The following is a 21,601-nucleotide window of genomic DNA, read 5'->3' as shown; positions in this document are numbered from 1 at the left end:
ACCAGGGAGGCGGAGGTTGCAGTGAGCCGAGATCACACCACTGCATTTCAGCCTGGGCCACAACAGTGAAATTCCATCTCAAAAAAAAAAAAAAAATCATTAAGCAGTTGTGCAAATAGATTATGGGTAACATTTTTCAATAATGAACACAGGTAAATCTTGTGTAAAACAAGGTCAGTTCTCAAACTTTGATGCAAACGTCAAAACTTATACTTAACATTATGGAGGTCTTAAGCTATGTAGAAAGATAATAAACAATATTTGTTTTTATTTATATTTATGTACTATATAAAATATAAATATGTTATATTTGTTATAATTTACTATTGTAAGAAAAATAATTTAAAGAAAAACCAAGACAGCCTTTATTTGTAGAAGTGTTCATTTCACATATATAAAATTCAAGAAAATCTATAGACAGAGTTAACAAAAAGTTTTAAAAAGTTACTAGATCAGAAATTAATTTAAAAATACAGAATATCATTTTTAAACATATTATTTCAATAACAACATTTAAAAAGTATTTAAGAGTAAGTATATATATGACCTTAAGAAAGAATATTATGACATTTTATTGAAAGCATTAAAGGAGAACTAAACATTTGGAGACTTATATCATGTTTATATGTTCAATAGCTCAACATCATGAAGATTCTAAAATGTATATATAAGAGCAAAGGAACAGACCATGCAAAGATATACCTGAAGAAAATAAGTTAGGTGGTGGGATTTATCTTACCATAGATATTAGGACAAAGAATAGAAATTAAAACTGTGCCACTTTTTGCAGCTACAAAACTTTATGTTTACAATATATATTTTCTCTTATGATAAATACACTTTTTTCTTTGATGTATTTTATGTTATATATCTTTTTAAGATGCAGAACATTTTATAAACAACTTACAATACAGTCCACCTTTGCAATATCCACTGGAAGTAATACATAGATTTGGAATCAGTAACATTTTGCTAGTTTGCAAATGTTATATTATTTGCTACTAAATACTATGTTTTATAAAAAGCTAGCACAGACATTAACAAATAGTAGTGGAACAAAATAAACACCGTATCACAGAAGAACAAAATATATAATGAATTTTAATGTATGACAAAGTGGCATTGCAAATCAGTGGGTAGTAGAATGGCAAATTCAATAATTGATCTGGGGTTATCCGGATGAAAAAATAAATAAATTTTAATTACTATGTTATATAATGCACAAAAATTCTGTGTATGGCTTCATAAAGAGTCAGCTTTGCAAATTTGAATTACGTTTTCTAGAATTTTCTTTTCTATAGGTTTTTAGTGGTTTGTTATGACCACCAAAGAAACTTGTTTGTGATTTGAAAGGAAGAAGAGAACAGTGACTATATGTACTCCCTGAAATTCAATATACGTTAGGCCTTCTTGTGGCTCATGCACAATTTTTTTGCAATCTACCGGCCAATCTTTTTGGCAAAGGAAGCAGCTGAGTCCATAAATCCTCCACCTCCCATGGGATATTTTAAATTACCTTTTCCACAACCTGGGTCAGGTGCTATTGCAGTTCTGTAACAAGAGTGATAGCCAGCACATCCTATAGCTCATCCTCAGCTTCCAGGTTGGTGGCTTGGAGATGAGAAAAGGCCAATGCTGACTCAATAAGAAAGGAAGGCAGATTGCAGCTCGTTCCTCACAGTTTTAGTTTTTGCCAGCTCTCCCCATTTCACATCTGTCCTTTTCCTACTGCCTCACCTGTGACTTTAGGTAAGTATCAGATGCAGAAGAAAACAGAACCAAGACTATTTTACCAGATTCTACAGCGATAAAAGATCAAGTTCCTAAATTAATCGCTTATTCTACATCATTCCTGGTGGTTCTGCTTCTCTGATTATACTGACGAATACATCGCCTTAATGTTTTATAGGCAAAACTATAAAACTTTTAAAGGGTAATATAGGGGATATTTTTGTGACTTCAATAGAGAAACTTTTTAAAACGAGACACAAAGCCATAGAAAATGTTATTGACAAGTTGAATAGCATTATCATTTTAAAACTTTTGTAAGTGAAAAGATATAATTTTAAAATAAAAGGTGAGTCCTAGACTTGGGAAAAGATACTTGCAACGTAAAACAGGAAAAGATCATTATCCAGAATATTAAAAAGCCTTCCTACAAATCAACTCAATGAAAAAATGAGAAAAGGATATAAATAAGAAATTTACCAAGGTTTTTAATCTCAAATGGCCAATAAACCTATTAAAAGATGATTTACCTCAGTGATAATGAGAGAAATGTCAATTAAAAGCACAATGAAATACCTTTCACACCTATTGTTTGGCAAAACTTAAGAACTCTGACAATATCATGTGTTGGCAAAAAAAGTGGATAAAGGGCAACATTCATATACTGTTCATAGGAATATAAACTCATGCAACCACCTTGAAGAAAAATGTTGTGGTAACTAATAAATTTGAAGGTATAAATACGCTAGCCCGGCAAACCATCCCTAGGTGTACACCATAAATAAACTCTTATTTGTGTAACCAAACAGACACATGTATTTTAAAAAGGTGACTTCTTAGTAGAATTGTTTATAATAGCAAATATTGGAAACTAATTTTCCATTAACATGAGCTAGATAATGTATTACATTAAATTTATTAATGCTATGCAACAGTGAAAATCAATTAGCCAAAGTTACATGAATGAATATGGATAAATCTCATAAACATAATGTGAAATTGATAAAAACTACAGAAGAATACTTGAAGAATGATGTCATTCACACATGAGTAAAGCCAGATAAAAGAATATTATATGCATACTATATATTTAAGATATACATAGGTTAAAAATGTATGGAAATGAAAACACCAAATTCAAGATAGTAATTATCTTGGTGGGAAAGGAAGTGAGTTGTAGAGAGGAAAGATTCTCAGGAGGGTTGCAAGGGGGTGGTAACTCTATTGGTAGGTTTAATTTCTTAGGTTGAAGGAATCCCTGCAGAAGATGAAGATAGATCTCCTAGACTGAAGATTTCTAAAAGACTTCCAGACACACTGCAGAACTGGCCAACTAACAGAGATGCTGTCTCTGCCACAATTAAGTTGCTGCTGAGTCATAAAGCTGCCTCCACAGCTGTCAGCTCCAGAGCCACACTGCCAGAAACACATGTGAAACACATTTACATGTATTTACAGCACCACAATCAGGAAGCACTGAATCAGGAAGCTGCCATCACAGCCATTGACTCCAGAAGCATGGAGCTTCTGCCACATCTGTTCCAGCAAATGGATGCCCTGAACCCTCTTTCCCCATATAACTCAGTTCTGAATCACAGCTTCACACAGATGCATTCAACTGATTGAGCTTCCATCATATATTTAAGCGCTGGCCAAAGGGAAGCCTACAAAATACAGGTTTGTTTGTTTTTTCTCAGCAAAATAAAAACAAGAGTGAGGAACTCTTAGGAGAAAAGATTATTCAAAAAATTGTAAGCAGACTATAATGACAGATGTTTATTAAAATGAGAGGAAAATTTCAGCTTCGTACCTGTATCCTTCTACACTATTTGTATGCTTTTTTTTTTTTAACCAAGAGTGTATGTTTTTTGTTTGCTTGTTTGTTTTACTATGTCACAGAAATTGCTGGTTGCCTCTCAATATGTAGCTGATCTTCTTTCTCATTAACAGAAAGAGAACGTAGCTAATGAGATACAAGCAAGACTTTTATGTGCTAATTCCAAGAACTCTCCTTAAGGGAAAGGAGAGGCCCTTCTTAGTCCCCTCATTGGTTGTAGTTGTTGGAATGTAAATATAATTATTACCAATTTGACCAGCCACTTTAAATCATAGTCAATATGCTAAAGATGGTAGGCAAGCTAGAATGAACCTAGATCTCTTCTGAAAGTGGGGCTAAGCATGGAACTAACTGTGGGCATGTTTACCTAATAGAGAAATAAATGTTTACCTTGTTTAAGCCACTTTTGGGGCAAATGGGGTTGGGTTCTTTATTACTGGCAGCCTAACTTGATTCTAACTGATATAGAAAGTAGTATCATTAATTTAAAGTCTACTTAAAAATTAATCTTAAGAACAGCTAAGTAGACAAACATTTGAAACCTGGGAATTAAGGGTCTTGCCCTTTTACAAATCCCTATAGCAAAATTCCATAGGAATTTCCCTATTATTTTGGAGGAGTTCATCAGTATATAAGCTTCACTTCTTTCCCTTTTTTTTTTTTTTTTTGAGACGGAGTCTCACTCTGTCGCTCAGGTTGGAGTGCAGTGGCGCAATCTTGGCTCACTGCAAGCTCTGCCTCCCAGGTTCATGCCATTCTCCTGCCTCAGCCTCTCCAAGTAGCTGGGACTACAGGCGCCCGCCACCACACCCAGCTAACTTTTTTGTATTTTTTACTAGAGACAGGGTTTCACCGTGGTCTCGATCTCCTGACCTCATGATCTGCCCGCCTAGGCCTCCCAAAGTGCTGGGATTACAAGCGTGAGCCACCGTGCCCGGCCTACTTCTTTTCAAAGAGTTATGTTGTCTTCTTTGTAGCCTATCAAGTTTCTCAATATTATTCTTACAAATTCTACTCTGAAACTGCAAATAAGGTTTGGAAGATCCTATCAAATGCTAACTGTGGTGTACTAATTATTTCTCAGTTCTTGCTTTTACTTCCCTGTTAATACATCCTTAAATTAAATTTTATTATTATATTTTACCTTAGTTATTCTGATTATTATTAATAATAAATTAACACAAAGCCACCCTGTGGTAGACACTGGGTTAAGTGCTGCAGATATAATGATGAATAAAAGTCTTGTGCACAGGATAAGCTCGCAGTTTAATGGGAGAAGATGAGCACAAAAAGCTTTACTAGACATTGTAACAAGTGTTAAAAACGCTGTTATTAAGGCACTAAAGAGCTAATTGGGGAATCACATCCTACTTATAGCTGATTCACCTTTAGTGCTCCGACTCTGACTTCTTGTTCTTTTTTAAAATTTCTTGAAGTGGTGCCTATTTCCCTCATATTATAACTATAGAGCCTGGTACTGACTTTTAGATATGTTGATCATTTTGGATGAACACTTTCTAAAGTAAGTGTTTTTAAAATATCAAAGTTATGAACTCTATTCATATCTTTGAAGTGGAGCAACTTTTCCCTGTAGTTTTAATAATTTGAAAATGTGTCTCAAATAATCAGGTAAAATAGTATTTTCAGATATATATTGATAAGTATCAAATATCAGTTTTTTACTCAATCGACCACACTTAAAGCATGTCCTCTAGATTAGCTGAAAATAATTACTTTTTTTTTTTTTTTTTTTGAGACGGAGTCTTGCTCTGTGCCCCAGGCTGGAATGCAGTGGCGCGATCTCGGCTCACTGCAAGCTCCGCCTCCCGGGTTCACACCATTCTCCTGCCTCAGCCTCTCCGAGTAGCTGGGACTACAGGAGCCCGCCACCATGCCCGGCTAATTTTTTGTTTTAGCAGAGACGGGGTTTCACCGTGGTCTCGATCTCCTGACCTCGTGATCCTCCGGCCTCGGCCTCCCAAAATGCTGGGATTACAGGCTTGAGCCAGCGCGCCTGGCCCCTTTCTCTTAATTTATAATTGTCTTGTTGTGAAGTCACATTTTAGAATAATGCTAAGTTATTAATCTTTAGTTTATGGATGAGAATATGAGACAGAGTCAAATCTTCTTAAAAACTTTCTTCATTAGAATTATCACTTTACCATTATGTAAAAGAACTTTGCATCTGAAAATTGATGGTGTAGTTACGTATTATAGCATTTCCTCAGAGTCTTCAGCCTTAGAACCAATATCCATCCCAGCACTTTGGGAGATCACCTGAGGTCAGGAGTTCAAGACCAGCCTGGCCAACATGGCGAAACCTCGTCTCTACTCAAAATACAAAAAGTAGCCAGGTGTGGCAGCATGCACCTGTAATCCCAGCTACTCGGGAGGCTGAAGCAGGAGAATCGCTTGAACCCGTGAGGCAGAGGTTGAAGTGAGCCAAGATTATGCCATTACACTCCAACCTGGGTGACAGAGCAAGACTCTGTCTCAAAAAAAAGAAAAAAGAAAAAGGAACCAATATCCAGCTTAACTTATTTTTTAATGCAGTATAAGAATAATAATTGCACAACAACTAGGAAATTTGGCAGGCCATTATGAGAATTAACAGAGTATTAAGGAAGCCGAAATACTTTAGTAATATTCAGAGTGTGTAAGCACAGCATGTCTGACTACCAGCAAAGCCATATATCTCTTATTCAATAAGCCAGTAAAATGCATTACATTTTTAAAGGCCGGATGCTTGGGGGCAAAATAAATGGCTAGCATAAAAGGCCTAAGCCAGTAGATACAATCACATAATGAAAAAAGTTTAGGGAAAGAAGTGGAATGTGAACTGTGTGGCTATCAATAAAAACATAATATTGACACACTACTTCTTTGGGAGGCAGTGGGGAGATTTCAGGAGGAGTGATAGGCTGAGAAAGCCTGGATCCCAGGAGACACAAGCAGCAGCATTCTAAATGCATGAGCGTTGATGAAGTATACCCTCAGGTAACCTAGCAAATAATGAATTACAATCATCTAACGGAGGCTAAAAATAAGGAATCAACCCAATTTCACCATCTTTCCCATTGAGCCTAATGCTGGCGGCATTCTGCAAAAAGAAAAACCTGTACTACTTAGAATACCTTTCAGTTCTCAAAGAATTCTATTATAATAGGTCTCACATATTTGTGTGACTTTAGATATCATTAAAACAGTCACCATACGTGTTTAGAATTTAAAAAACATGCAGTGCTATTCAAGAACGTTGAAAGAAAAATATAAGATACTGTCAGTAATTATCTTTTTGCTAAATTCAGCAAGATTTGCAGTGGAGAATTTCTATTAGTAGTCAATATCATTTATAAAAATAATAAGCATTCATTACATACACTACTTATGTAGTTGGGTTTACTTACAACATGCAGTCAGTCAACACAGTCATCAAGCCCTCATGTCACATACCATGCTATGTTCTGTGGAGGAACAAATTTATGAGAGACATTAGTGAGGCCTGTGCTAAGGGAGCTTATTGCATAATACAAGACTCACATGACTAACTAGTTTATAGTGAAAAACATAATGAATACTTATATGGTTTGGATTTGTGTTCTTGCCCAAACCTCATGTCAAATTTTAATCCCCAATGTTGGTGGAGGGGCCTGGTGGCAGGTGATTGGATCTGGGGGTGGACTTTTCCCTTGCTGTTGTCATGATAGTGAGTTCTCACGAGATCTGTTTGTTTAAAAGTGTGTAGCATCTCCTTCTTCCCCCTCTTCCTCCTGCTCCAGCCATGTGGAATGTGTCTGCTTCCCCTTCGCCTTTTGTAAGTTTCCTGAGGCCTCTCCAGTCATGCTTCCTGTACAGCCTGCAGATCGGTGAGCCAATTAAACCTCTTTTCTTTGTAAATTAGCCAGTTTCAGGTAGCTCTTTATAGCATTGAGAGAACGGACTAATACAAATACCATTATAAAGGAACAGTAAAAGCACTATGGTGGCTCAGATGGTGAGGAAAGGAAGAATAATATTTATTCATTCACGCCACAAATATTTCCTCAAGGACACTTCTTGGCATTGGAGTTAAATTAGCAAACAAGTAGTGAGGGACCTAGCCCTTTCATGTTTTACCAATGTTAGCACACTTCATCTTCATGAGAATGTGGTGAAGCAAGTATTATTAAAAGAGGGTGACTATTTTACTATAAGGAGTATAAACAGTGGCCTACCAATAGTGTCCAAAGCACATAGCTTAAAATAGAGGAGATTCAGTCTGTCTACTCCTGTCCTCTCTAGAACATAGCCCAAAGTGATAACATCTATCAAAGAAGCAGTCCTATTTGATTTTACTTTTTAGCTGGGGGTACAACGTAAAAGGTCCAAATAGAAGAGAGAGTTCTCTAGGACTGATATCAGATGTTATTTCACAAGACTATTTCACATAAGAACTCTTCAAGGTTACTGCAAGATATGAATGGAAAAATGGTTTATGTTAGAAATAAAGACCCAAACAAAAAGCAATAAAACAACCTCTCGAATACGTCCTGAGTGTCTGAATATTTCACCTTAGTCATCTTCAATAAACAATGGTGACACTTTGGCACAATGGAAATGTTTTGTTCTGAATGATAACACTGGGATATTGCAATCGTCAAAACTGATTCTGTTATGTACACTATAGGAGACTTTTTTAAGACAGAAAAGATTATTAGATTTTGGGAATCTTTTCAGCAATGAGAATTAAAGAAAAATTTATTTTCTGACTAGCCCAGGGAAGTAAGTTAATTAAAATATCTAATTCCATGATCATTTTGGGTAAACCACTAGAATTTAATAGATTTCAAGGACTGTATATTTTGTTAATAACATTGTATTTTTCCAAATGCCTCAAATCCGTTCAAATTTAGAATTACATCTTCCTTACAACGTCTTTAGTGGCACAAATATTAATTTGCATTTTATTGAGCACTTATGAAGTGTCTAGAATTAAAATTACCTCTGATTCTTATAGTAACTTGATACTCTTATTTTAAAAATAAGAAAACTAAGGATTCACAAATAAGAATATTTGAAGCCATAATTCAAATGAATTCAAAGAAAAGTATTTTGTATACTAATAGTTCTCAACTATAGCTATCCTTCAGTCTCACCTGTGAATATTCCCCAAATAGAAATACCTGAACCCATGCTAAGAACTGTGAATAAGAGTTCCCGTTATGGCATGTTTTCAGTGTTTAAAATCTCAACTAGTAATTCTAATCTAGCTTAATAGAATAAGATTTGTCAAGTGGCAAATTGTATGCAAGATGCTTCAATATCTGAATAAAATGGGAGCTACAAATAATGGGAAGAGTTGGGAACATCTGTTTCTCTGCACCTAAAAGACATAAGAGGAGAGAAGAAGTGCTCATAGTTTGCACAAAAGACCTTAAGATTGTGACCAACACAACTTTTTCTGATACAGGTCCTTTGGAGGTGAATGTGGAAAAATTACTTCACTCTTCTAATTAAAAGCAAGTGGACACAAATGGAAATACCATCTCCTTAATTCCAATTTTCTGGTATCTTCCCTTCCTTAAATTAAGGGCTGAGGCCTCAATCAATGCATAGGTAGTATTCATGCTGCCTCTCCCTGCGCCTATGCCCTAGCTAGATAGACCTGTCAAATTGACTGGTGTAAGCTTAGCACACATGCACCCAATAATTCTTCCTGAACCCTGCTAATTAATCAGACTTGGCACTGAAGATGAGATTTATTTGCTATTCTAGATCATTTATTTATTCATTCACTCATTCACTGAGCAAAGACTTACTGAATGTCTACTATGGTCTTGGAAACAGTACTTAATACTGGAACTATAACAACAAATACGTCGTGTACTCTGATATCTGAAGACAGTAAATGGCAGAAAAACTTCATGTACACATGCCTGGCATCTATTTCCAAGGTACTTTTTCAAGCGCTCATGTACTTTGTATCATAGCTCTTCAAAGGTGTTTGAAAATATTTATCTAGCTCTTACAACAAGCTCAGTGATGCTTTGTATCATTTAATTCTTACAACAAGCCTACAAGGTAAATACCATTATTATCTATATTTTACAGAGGAAGAAACAGATATTTAGAGAGGATAAGTCAATTGCTAAAGGCCACACAGATACCAAGTGATAGAATAGGGACTTGAACCTAGGTCCACCTGACTTCCAAATTCATGCTTTTAACAAGTAAACTTACTCCTTTGACCACTTTAAGGACAAGTTTATTAACATCTTTCTAATTCCTGGAGATATCCCCTCCAAAAATATTTTCATCTTTATAAAACAGGAATAATATTATTTTGTCAGTAAATGAGAATCAGAAAGAAAGGAAGGGAGAGATCGAAGGAGGGAGAGAGGAAGGGAAATGGATACAAGAAAGTTGAAGTTCAGAGTTTAATATGAAGACTCTTGGGAGTACATATCCACACACACCTATTCCCATAAAATTTCAGCCCCACCCAATTGCAAACATATTAAAAAAAAACTGTCAACACATTCTCCATGACTGATTTGCAAAATCTGATTATAAGAAGGAACTTGGTATCTTCTTCAACTCACTCCCTTTTCGGCACCCTCATCAACCTATCATGATGCCATCCAGTTGGATCTTCAGCCTCCTTTAAATTGGCTGGTGACTTAGTCCACTTTGCATTATACAGAATACTGCAGACTGGAAAATGTATAAAGAAAATACATTTATTTTATTCCTTGTTTCTTTTTTGAGACAGAGTCTTGCTTTGCAGCCCAGGCTGGAGTGCAGCCCAGGCTGGAGTGCAGTGGATCACAGCTCACTCACTGGAGTGCGGTGGATCACAGCTCACAGCCTCGATCTTCCAGTCTCAAGTGATCCTCCCACATCAGCCTCCCGAGTAGCTGGGACTACAGGAGAGTGCCACCATTCCTGGCTAATTTTTTCATTTTTTTGTAGAGTCCAGGTCTCACTATGTTTCCTAGGCTGGTCTTGAACTCCTGGGCTCAAGTGATCCTCCTGCTTCAGCCCCTCAAAGTGCCAAGATTATATGCATGAGCAACTGTGTCTGGCCTATTTCCTATAGTTTTGAAGGCTGGGAAGTCCAAGAGCATGGTGCCAGCATCTTGTGAGGGCCTCCTTGCTACCTGATAACATGGTGGAAGACATCACATAGTGAGAGGGCAAGAGCATGTGTATCAGCTCAGGTCCCTCTTTCTTTCCTTACAAAGCCACTGGTTCCATTATAGAGGCCCTAACCTTATGACCTCATTTAATCCTAATTAACCCCCAAAGGGTCTACCTCCAATCAACATAGGAAATTGGGGACTAAGTTTTTAACACATGAAATTTGGGGAACACATTCAAACTATAGTGGTTGGTTTGTTGGTTTAGTTGGTAGGTTTGGCATCTAAATATAATTGTTTAAATTTAGTTTTCTCTCACTTAAGCAAAACTAAAATGAGACTTCTTCAGTAGCCCAAGAAGATCACAATTAGGGTGATCTCTGCCATTGATATTGTGGATTTCCAATAAATAGACTAGAGAAATTAACATATTTAAGTAGACCCTAGGTCTATGTTTCCCAACATGGTTGTTTGCTTGTATTTAGCCAGATAAGCATTCTTAGCAAAGGTCCTAGAAAGGAGAGCAGTAGGAATAGTGTAAGGGAAAGTGGGAAGAAATGAAAAGAAATATATTCCCTTTTAGTGCTGAGCACCCTGCAAGGCAAAGCAAGTGATAATCAAATGTAAGACAAGACTTAAAAAGCTGTCTTTATATTTTTTTGTCAGTGGTGAGAATTAAACTTATTTTCTTTTGTCACAAGTGAAAATATGTTTATGCCAAAAAAATTCGGCACAAAAAAGATAAAAAAGAAGTTATATCTTTCCATGATTGAGAGGAAAAATGTCTTCACTCTTAAATTAACCCTTTCATATAAAGCAAAATTAAATTGTGTTTTTTAAAAGAATTCTGACCATAGTGCCTAGAACATTGTGCATACTCAGTAAATATTTATAGAATAAATGAATGAATTAAAAGAAATACCAAAAAGGCAAATTTTACTTAGTGTTGGGTTAAAATAATATACAAATTATATCAAAGAATTTTCAAGAATTCATTTTATTGTGCCTTCAATTAATGAGTTGAAAACAAAACATGTGATCTTTGGGAAAGAAAGCACTGATCTGAACCATTAAATCTTTGCAAATACTGAATTTATTTTACTTTTTTAATAAAACTGATTTGTAAAGTGAGTGGCCGAGAGGATGAGATTTTTTTCCCTCCTGGATATAAATTAGAAAATGTCTTTACCTAATTCTATTTGCTTATCTCAGGTCTTCTCCTTTGCTTACTAAATAGTCACCTTTTTTCAAAACACTATAGAGAAACTCATTGAACCTTAATCAACTATTTAAAGAGTAGCTATTATGTTCTATTCTGGCTTTGTAATTACCAATTACATCATTTCTTTTTCTTAAGAAGAAAAAACACTTCTGGACTTATTTTGATTGATCTTTATCCGGCAGCTTTCTTGCATCTTTAAGTAGCATGTTTTATAAAGGAGTTTATTTTGCTTAGTTTATGATAATGATAACATTTAGATTTTTAATTATTAGTAGATTTAGATGTCTTGTTTGCGCTTGAAAACAAAGCCCTACTTTTTAAAAAATGAAGAAAATATTAATAAATTCTGCTTTTACGCAATTTGTGAACGAGACCTCAGTTAAACATCATTTGCAAGAAAAGTGAATGTTATTCAGAGGCTTTTGCAGCTTTACTTTATTTCAGTTTTCCACATTAGAAACAACAAATATCTGAATGTTCTTTAGTGAGTTCCTTTTCCTTTCTTAATATGTGCATAATAAAATGAGAAAAATATGGCATTTGTTTATTTCCTTAATTGTGAGGAAAATGAAATTTCACCCTTCTTTGGAGACAGGCATAATGTGATTCTTCAGTGCTACATCACACCCAGTTATGACATTTTGTGGAGCAACTGGAGTTCCTGGAGCATGGAAAAAAGGAATGGAATAGAACATGGGGTGGGGTGGAGGGAGCACAAGCATGGTCTAAGACTTCCAAAAATTTCTCCAAATCATGGCACATCCAAGACAAGCCTTGGAAAGGATGACAAAGGTGAGGTAGCTGATTTTTCTCTTCAACTAAGAAAACATCTGAATCCAAGGAATAATCCTGGAAAAGCAGTGACTATTTATAGGTAGTTCCTGCCTATGCACTACAGTCTTCCCTAAATCGCTGCTTGGGTTCACCAACTGCTGTAAAATTCCTTAAACCTGAAACTTTAGAAATGATTAAATTGCAGGTCTAAAGCAAAAGTTTCTCAACCATGGAGACAGATGCTCAAATTTCCTGGGAAACGTTTTGTCACTGAACACCTACTCCCTCAAGATTCTGGTGCATCTACCTTGGACATAGTTATGAGCCACATGTAGAGAACGATCAAGGAAAGACAACAGGGTAAGTAACTGGGTTGTTCTAATTTGACTCCTTCCTTTTGTTAATAATCACATTTATGTCTTAGGGTCGGACTTTCTCTCTGGTCCATATCCCTGAGAGCAGACCCTTCCCATCTTTTCTTGAGGGTACATTACATTAGGACATAGGGCTATAGAGTAGTATCTTCACCTGTGATACTGCTGGTGCTCTGAGGGATTTTTCCCAACCACATAACCACAGATCAATAGTCTGAAATGACTCACCTTCTTTTGGTGTTGCTGACCACCTGATCTCAGTCAGCGGTGACCTCACTTTTACTCCTTCCTCTTTTCCATGTGGCATATATCTGGGATAGAGTAATTCCCCTAACTTCCACAAAATACTTATTTTTTTCTAAATATGTCTTTGCCTTGCATAGTCTGCATCCTCTTTATTCCACGGCTTTTGATCATTCCTTAAATATAATATTTCCAGGCTTCTATTCTTAACCATCTCCAATATTAGTACTTCATCTGCCACTTCTTTAAAAAGTTCCAGATCCATGCTACCCAACTGCTTGATGTTTCTCTCACCCAAATACTGTACCAGACAATTAAGCAACATGCTCCAACATGTGAAAACTGTCTCCAAATAAAACCTGTTCTTTTCTCCATTTCTCTTCATTCTGGTTCTTTTTCCTGCATCCTTCTCTCACCACTCCCATAGTTAATACAACAACATCCTGTTCACGTTACCACCTATATTTCCCTTGGTTTTCATTGTCATATTCTTGTCATAGATTAGACTTATCTCTCTGATAAGACCAGTGAAGTTCCATTATCTGCTGCCTCCCAGTCTCTGGACCACACCTGTCTCTCTAGTTAGGGATGATCTCTACCTCTTCTCCAGCACAAATCTTTTTGATGAGGTTTTGTGGAAGAATTACTTGAGCAATGATTCTATCAGTCTTACCCCCTAGCTCTCTCCTTCCCAGAGAGCACATGTGCCCCTAGGCAGCACTGCTGTGAGAAGAGTTTCAAGTACAACTTGTTGTAGTAGTAAAACTCCTGCTCCTCTGCCACATTTGGCACTGCTGCGGGAATCTTCCTCTCAGTTTACACTTATGAGTTGTTTGTGCCAAGGATCCTGTTGATTCTTCCTGCACTTATACTTCCTAAGAGCCTACTCCTCCCCCAGTCCATTAACCATCCCCTGTCCCTCCCACTGCCCCGAACTCCAACCCCCCTCACTGGGTCTATCAGCTGTATCTGCAATAAACCCCAATTGTGGATGAGTTTATAGACCTTCTTACAGGGCTCCTGAGACTTACACAAATCAGGAAATGTGGCTGGACATCTGTTTGTGTCCCTGAGTATCCTATCACACTTAAGGAAACTGCCCAGAGCAGTTGGAGGACTTCCAATAGGGTGTTTTCTAATTCCACTTCCTGGCACACCAGGGAGATACCTCCAGCCCAGCCCCAATGCACACATGATTTCCCTAAAGCTCAGGGACAGCAAAAAGGAAATTGATTTAGAATTGATTCACAGGTTATATTTTGCTTTGTGGTTCCCTCTCCTATCCCTTGGCCTGTTTCAACATGTGAGAAGCCCTCTCCCTGCCTTGCCTAATATCCCAGGACTCTGCAGTTAAAGCTACTGCATATTGAGCCTCATTAAAATTCCAGTCCCAAACCACAAGAGGCCAAGAGAGAAAGAGGAATTCCTTCTCCAGTTGTTCTGAGTCTTGCCTTTCCCAAACGATGAACACATGAAATACTCACCCTCTTTAGGGAAGGAAGGGCCCACAGAGGTGTAAACTAATCCAAATGAGAACTATAGCAAAATCCAAAACAAGAAAAGCCTAACATCTGTCCAAAACATTAACATACACATAGAATGTCAGCTTCCCCTTCCAAAAGCGCCCACTGGCTACTGGATAAAGTCCAAACTCCTGAGCAAGGCAAAAAATACCTTCCCAACTGGCAGTCAGCAGATGTTCTAGTCTCATATTCTGCCTCTCCACCTGATCCCCTCTGCAAGCTTTGCTCACCCTACACTTCATCATGCTAAACTACCTGCCATTCCCCCAAGCACTCCACGTTTCCTGGACTCAATGCTTCTGTACATTCCACCCTCTATACCTAAAGAACCTTTCCATGTTCTTTTTATGATAGGAAAATACTTCTCATTTCTCTTTCCCAACCTCTCTTATCAAAGTTGATCTCTGTTTTCTAGACTTCCACAGCCCTATTGCGGAGTTCTAGGTAGTATCTCTTAAATTATGTTTTAATTATTTGCATATACTACTACATTCTACCTGGTGTGGAGCTAATATCAATGCTTGATGAATAAAATTGAAACTTTCTGGTGTTTTCTCCATAGGATCCCAATATTCCTTTTGATATTAACTCTTAGACCAGGAAAATAACTAATTGTTCTGCCATTGTGGTTTGAGATTTGAAGGAGGCAATTTTTTCCTTAATAGATATGGTACAGACCTGGGAAAAAGCATGCTCATCCCTGCCCATGACAGATATTGCAAATCAATTACAACACTTGTTTTAACTGTGTTGCAGTTTGGGTTCACTGGAAGCAGACACTTAGACAAGAGTGTAAGTATAGGGTATTGATTAGGGATCAACACTGTGGCAGGTAGAGGGAAAACAGGATCAGGCAGAGGAAGAAATGGAATTGCGAGGCTGTGTGGTAAGCCTGACAAACCCTCATGCAAGTCTCCAGTGAGCTCTGGAGCATACGCCCATCAAAGCTGACCTGCTACTGACCCAAACTGGCTGGACCTTCACATTCTCACCATGATTAATCACTGGAGTGGGCTACCTTGGGAAGGTCAGGAGCTTGGTTGAAATGATTATCTGCAGCTGAGGCAGATCCGGAAGGAGTTGAATGCTGGAGGCTGTCTGTTGACTGCTCTCCCAGCAGCTGGGGCAATAAATCCTTCCTTGAAGAGTTATTTGGATGGCACTTCTCTGTCCACCATATCCAGATGTGACATTGGACTTTTACTCTTCATAGCACTCTAAGTAGACCAATTGGTGAAAGCTGAGGGGTAAGATAAAATCATTATGCTAGCCCTGCCTTCAAAATTTTAGGCCCCATTCTTTGCGGTATTTTCCTGCCTGAACTCTCAAAAACATGTCCCTTTCCGAGAGTTTTCTGAACTAGGGACAAAATGGCTGTGTTTCAAAAGTGCTGTTAACATTGAAACAGCTACTATGCCAATAATAAAATGGCATTTTCAGCAGTTTTAAATTTTTTAATTAAGTCTTTCCTACTAGGCAGGAACTGAAACAGCTTCTTTCCTCTCTATCTAGATTTCATGAGAATTAACTCTTTCTCTCTAATGTAAGTTCTATTCTCTCTCCTTGCTCCTATGTCTCTCTTCCCAGTTTCCCTTCTTTGTTTTCTTCCCACCCCTCACCTGTCTTGCCCTCCCTCAGGCCTACTCTCCTCTCTCCCCTCTCCTCATTTCTCCTTCCGCTGTCCTCTTTTCTCTCTCACTCTGAAGTTGTGGTCAAAAGTCATCAAAGTGGAATTGATGTTCTGATCCAGATCTTTGTCCTAGAAAATATTCTGTAAAAATAATTTGAGATTAAAACACTATGAGAGAAGTCAGGAGAAAAAGAAAATAATGAAAAGAAAGCCTATTTTCCTCCTTCTTCATTTTATTATGATTTTAGACTAGAAAATATATTCAACAGTCTGAAATGCCACAAGCACTTCAAATAGCTCAAAGTACAAAGGGATATGTTATAAACTGTCCTTGACAAACAATAACCAATTTCATCCTGGTCAATGATGAGATCCGGTTAATGGGCTTCCTTATCCTTCTAAAGGGAATTAGGGAGTTTAGTGAGTATGTTTATCTGAACAAGTGCAGACGTGTGTAACCTAATAGTGCCTTGCTGTAGTACTTAAATGTCAGTATCTGCTGCAATGGAGTTGAAAATACTTGCAGTGCTGAATCACAATTTAAAAATTGCTGGGTTTGTGGTTGCATTTAACTGTGATCTATCAGTTAGTGAACGTTTTTTCTTGCCTCCCTCATAGGCATGACTCAGATAAGCCTTCTTTTTATTCTTATCGGTATGAAATAATACTTTTTTAAAAAAAGGAGTTTAGATTTATACACAACATTTTTTTAATTTTCTTATAGCATCAAGTGTAATATTATTTCTATAAGTATATTATGTGTACCTGCGTAAATAATAAATAGGTGCATTTCCTTGTGTTTCTGGCCTTCTAAGAGAGAAGGTCCCAAGGAAAGTATTTTATGTTTGTTTATCAGAGACAAAATGAAAAGAAAAAAATGTTAAGAGAACAAATCATGTTACATAAGAAAACTTACAGGTACATTGATAGGAATAAAAGGTCTAGGATCTGGCAGATTGAGAGAAAGAAAGAAAGATGAAGTTTGAATAGCTACCATAAGAAATGAAACTTTGGCAAAAGAGAGGACTCTAAAAAGGATTTTTAGGAATATTATTGCAATGAGCTATAGAATCTCCACCTTGTAATACTGAAGAAAACTTAAGAGAAGACCACAAAACTCAGTAACTTAAAACAGGATACTATTGGCCCAGAGGCTAAATCCAACCTGACTATATATTTTCATTGTGGGCTAAGAATGATATTTATATTTTTCAATAGTTGAAAAAAATAAATGTATTAGGCCATTCTTGCATTACTATAAAGAAATGCCTGAGACTGGGTAATTTATAAGAGATTTATGTTCTCTTTTTTCTGAGACAGAGTCTTTTTCGTCTCCTTTTGCCCAGGCTGGAGGGCAGTGGCACGATCTCAGCTCATTGCCACCTGTGCCTCCCAGGTTCAAGTGATTCTCCTGCCTCAGCCTCCCAAGTATCTGGGACTACAAGCATGCACCACCACACCTGGCAAGTTTTTGCGTTTTTGGAGAGACAGGGTTTCACCATGTCGGCCAGGCTGGTCTCAAACTCCTGGCCTCAAGTGATCTTCCCACCTTGGCCTCCCAAAGTGCTGGGATTACAGACATGAGCTACTGCGATGCGAGAAAAGAGATTTAATTGGCTCAGGAAACTTCCACTCACGGTGGAAAGCAAAGGGGGAACAGGCACATCACAAGATGAGAACAGGAGTGAGAGAGAAAAAGAGAGAGAGAGAGAAGAGAGAGAAAGAAGAGGGAAGGAGAGACAGAAGAGAGAGAAATAAGTGGGGGAAAAGAGAGAGAGGAGAGAGGTGCCACACACTTTTAAATCACCAGATTTCACGAGATCTCACTATTGCCAAAACAGCACCAAACCATGACGGGATCCACCCCCACAAACCAAACACCTCCTATCAGGCCCCACCTCCAGCATTAGGGAATACAGTTCAAAACGAGATTTGGTCAGAGACAAATAGCCAAACTATGTCAATCAATATAATATCTTTTATATATGAAAAATTATATGAAATTAAAAGTTTAATGTCCAGAAATTGTTTTTTGGAACACAGTCATACTCATTCATGTATGCATGTCTGTGGCTGTTTTTGCACTGCAACAGCAGAGTTGAATAGTTGCAAACAGATCATATGGCCCACAAAGCCCAAAATATTTATTATTGCTCCCTTTAAAAAAAAAGTTTGCCAACTTCTCCTTAAAACAACTATTTATTCTTGTGAAGCTGTGGGTTGACTGAGGCAGTTCTGCTGGTCTTGGATGATTCTATAATCATATAGCAGTCATTGCTCCAATAAGCAAGTCTGAAAATCCTGCTGATCAAATGCTGCCAGGTCATCCTACTCTGTGATAGGAAATATGTACTGATTAGGTCCTGTTTCTGATCCATGGGAGTATATTCCCAGTCCTAAGTTAGCCACAGACCTTAATTCAATCTTCTATGACATTCTTCCCTGTTTATCACCCTAATTGACTACTTCTGATTAAGGCTTTGAAAAATATGCCCTTTTTTGATGACTGAACAGTTTTCTCAGCCTGCTTCCAACATATAGAAATTTAAAGAACTTTTCACATCAACAGTTTCAATTTCTTTTAGCCCAGCTTGGTTCTTTCTTCAAAAATTTATGGATCATCTATATATTTGATACACATCAACTTTATTTGTCAAAAACCACATTTATCATTCCCTTTTAGACATGCCTTTCTCTCTAGATTTAATTACAAATACTTTGGCCTATCAGATTTCCGTGGGACTACAAGTTTATACTTCCTAGAAACAATCTTGTCCAACTGAAAAGATATATTACATGTCAGCCTAATTATTTCAGAGATCTAAACAAAGGTTTTGACTCTACTTCCTGGGTTTGACCTGTGACCATGGGTGTATTGGTCTGTTTTCATACTGCTGATAAAGACATACTCAAGACAGGGCAATTTACAAAAGGAAGAGGTTTAATGGACTTAACAGTTCCATGTGGCTGGGGAAGCCTCATGATCATGGCAGAAGGCAAGGAGGAGCAAGTCACATCTTACATAGATGGCAGAAGGCAAAAAGAGAGAGCTTGTGCAGGGAAACTCCTGTTTTTAAAACCATCAGATCTCATGAGACTTACTCAGTATTGTGAGAACAGCACAGGAAAGACCTACCTCCATGATTCAATTATCTCCCTCCAGATCCCTCCCACAACAGTGGGAATTATGGAAGCTACGAGATCAGATGTGGGTGGGGACACAGAGTCAAACCATATCATTCTGCCCTTGGCCTCTCCTAAATCTCATGTCTTCGAATTTCAAAACCAATCATGCCTTCCATACAGTTCCCCAAATTCAGCTTGTTTCAGCATTGACTCAAAAGTACACAGCACAAAGTCACATCTGAGACAAGGCAAGTCCCTTTCACCTATGAGCCTGTAAAATCAAAAGCAAGTTAGTTCCTAGATACAATGGGGGTACAGGCATTGGGTAAATACAGCCATTCCAAATGGGAGAAATTTGCCAAAACAAAGGGGCTGCAGACCCCATGCAAGTCCGAAATGCAGCAGGGCAGTCAAATCATAAAGCTCCAAAATGATCTCCTTTGACTCCATGTGTCACATCTAGGTCACGCTGATGCAAGAGGTGGGTTCACATGGTCTTGGGCATCTCCACCCCTGTGGCTTTGCAGGGTACAGTCTCTCTCCTGGCTACTTTCACAGGCTGGCATTGAGTGTCTGTGCTTTTCCAGGCACAAGGAGCAAGCTGTTGGTGGATCTACCATTCTGGTAGGATGGGTCTGGAGGATGGTGGCCCTCTTCTCATAGCTCCACTAGGTGGTGCCCCAGTAGGGACTCTGTGTGGGGGCTTGGACCCCCGCACTCTATTTTCCTTCTGCACTACCCTAGCGGAGGTTCTCCATGAGGGCCTGGCCCCTGCAGCAAACTTCTGCCTAGGCATCCAGGCATTTCCATACACCAGCTGAAACCTAGGCAGAGGTTCCCAAACCCTGATTCTTGACTTCTGTGCACTCACAGGCTCAATGCTATGTGGAAGCTGTCAAGGCTTGGGGCTTGCACCCTCTGAAGCCACACCCCAAGCTCTACATTGGCCCCTTTTAGCCATGGCTGGAGTGGCTGCAACACAGGGCACCAAGTCCCTAGACTGCACACAGCAGAGGGATGATGGGCCCAGCCCACAAAACCACGTTTTTCTCCTAGGCCTCTGGGCCTGTGATGGGAGGGGATGCCATGAAGGCCTATGACATGCCCTGGGGACATTTTCCCCACTGTCTCAGGGATTAACATTTGGCTCCTTGTTACTTATGCAAATTTCTTTGGCTGGCTTGAATTTCTCCTCAGAAAATGGAATTTTCTTTTTTATCACATTGTCAGGCTGCAAATTTTCCAAACTTGTATGCTGCTTCCCTTTCAAAACTGAATGCCTTTAACAGCACCCAAATCATCTCTTGAATGCTTTGCTGCTTAGAAATGTCTTCCACCACATACCCTAAATCATCTCTCTCAAGATAAAAGCTCCATAAATCTCTAAGGCAGGGGCAAAATGTCACCTGTCTCTTTGCGAAAACCTAACAAGAGTCACCTTTGCTCCAGTTCCCAACAAGTTCTTCATCTCCATCTGAGACCAACTCAGCCTGGATTTCACTGTCCATATCATTATCAGCATTTTGGTCAAAGCCGTTCAACAAGTCTCTAGGACGTTCCAAACTTTCCCATATTTTTCTATCTTCTTCTGAGCCCTCCAAACTGTTCCAATCTCTGCCTGTTACCCAGTTCCAAAGTTGCTTCCACACTTTCAGGTATCTTTTCAGCAGCACCCCACTCTACTGGTACCAATTCACTGTATTAGTCCACTTTCATTCTGCTGATAAAGACATACTTGAGACTGGGCAATTTACAAAAGAAAGAGGTTTAATGGACTTACAGTTCCAATGGATGAGGAAGCCTCACAATCATGGCAGAAGGCAAGGAGGAGCAACATGTCTTACATAGATGGCAGCAGGCAAAAAGAGAGAGCTTGTGCAGGGAAACTCCTGTTTTTAAAACCATCAGATCTCATGAGACTTATTCACTATCATGAGAACAGCACAGGAAAGACCTGCTTCCAAGATTCAATTATCTCTTTCCAGGTCTCTTCCACAACACATGGGAATTATGGGAGCTACAAGAA

At 38.2% G+C, this 21,601-nt stretch overlaps 1 long non-coding RNA gene across 1 annotated transcript in view; it reads right to left on the bottom strand.

The window, feature by feature from the left end:
- The window catches only part of LOC134733648 (uncharacterized), a 316,197-nt gene that overhangs the window by 90,780 nt on the left and 203,816 nt on the right, over window positions 1-21,601 (bottom strand). The window contains exon 4 of the long non-coding RNA XR_010117297.1: window positions 6,973-7,029. This is a non-coding gene — a long non-coding RNA (uncharacterized lncRNA). The remainder of the gene's footprint in view (window positions 1-6,972; window positions 7,030-21,601) is intronic.

The sequence above is a fragment of the Symphalangus syndactylus genome, chromosome 12 (genome assembly GCF_028878055.3).
Source record: "Symphalangus syndactylus isolate Jambi chromosome 12, NHGRI_mSymSyn1-v2.1_pri, whole genome shotgun sequence".
NCBI classification, from domain to species: domain Eukaryota; kingdom Metazoa; phylum Chordata; class Mammalia; order Primates; family Hylobatidae; genus Symphalangus; species Symphalangus syndactylus.
Note: the sequence above shows the minus strand (reverse complement) of the source record. Positions and strands in the feature narration are given on the sequence as shown.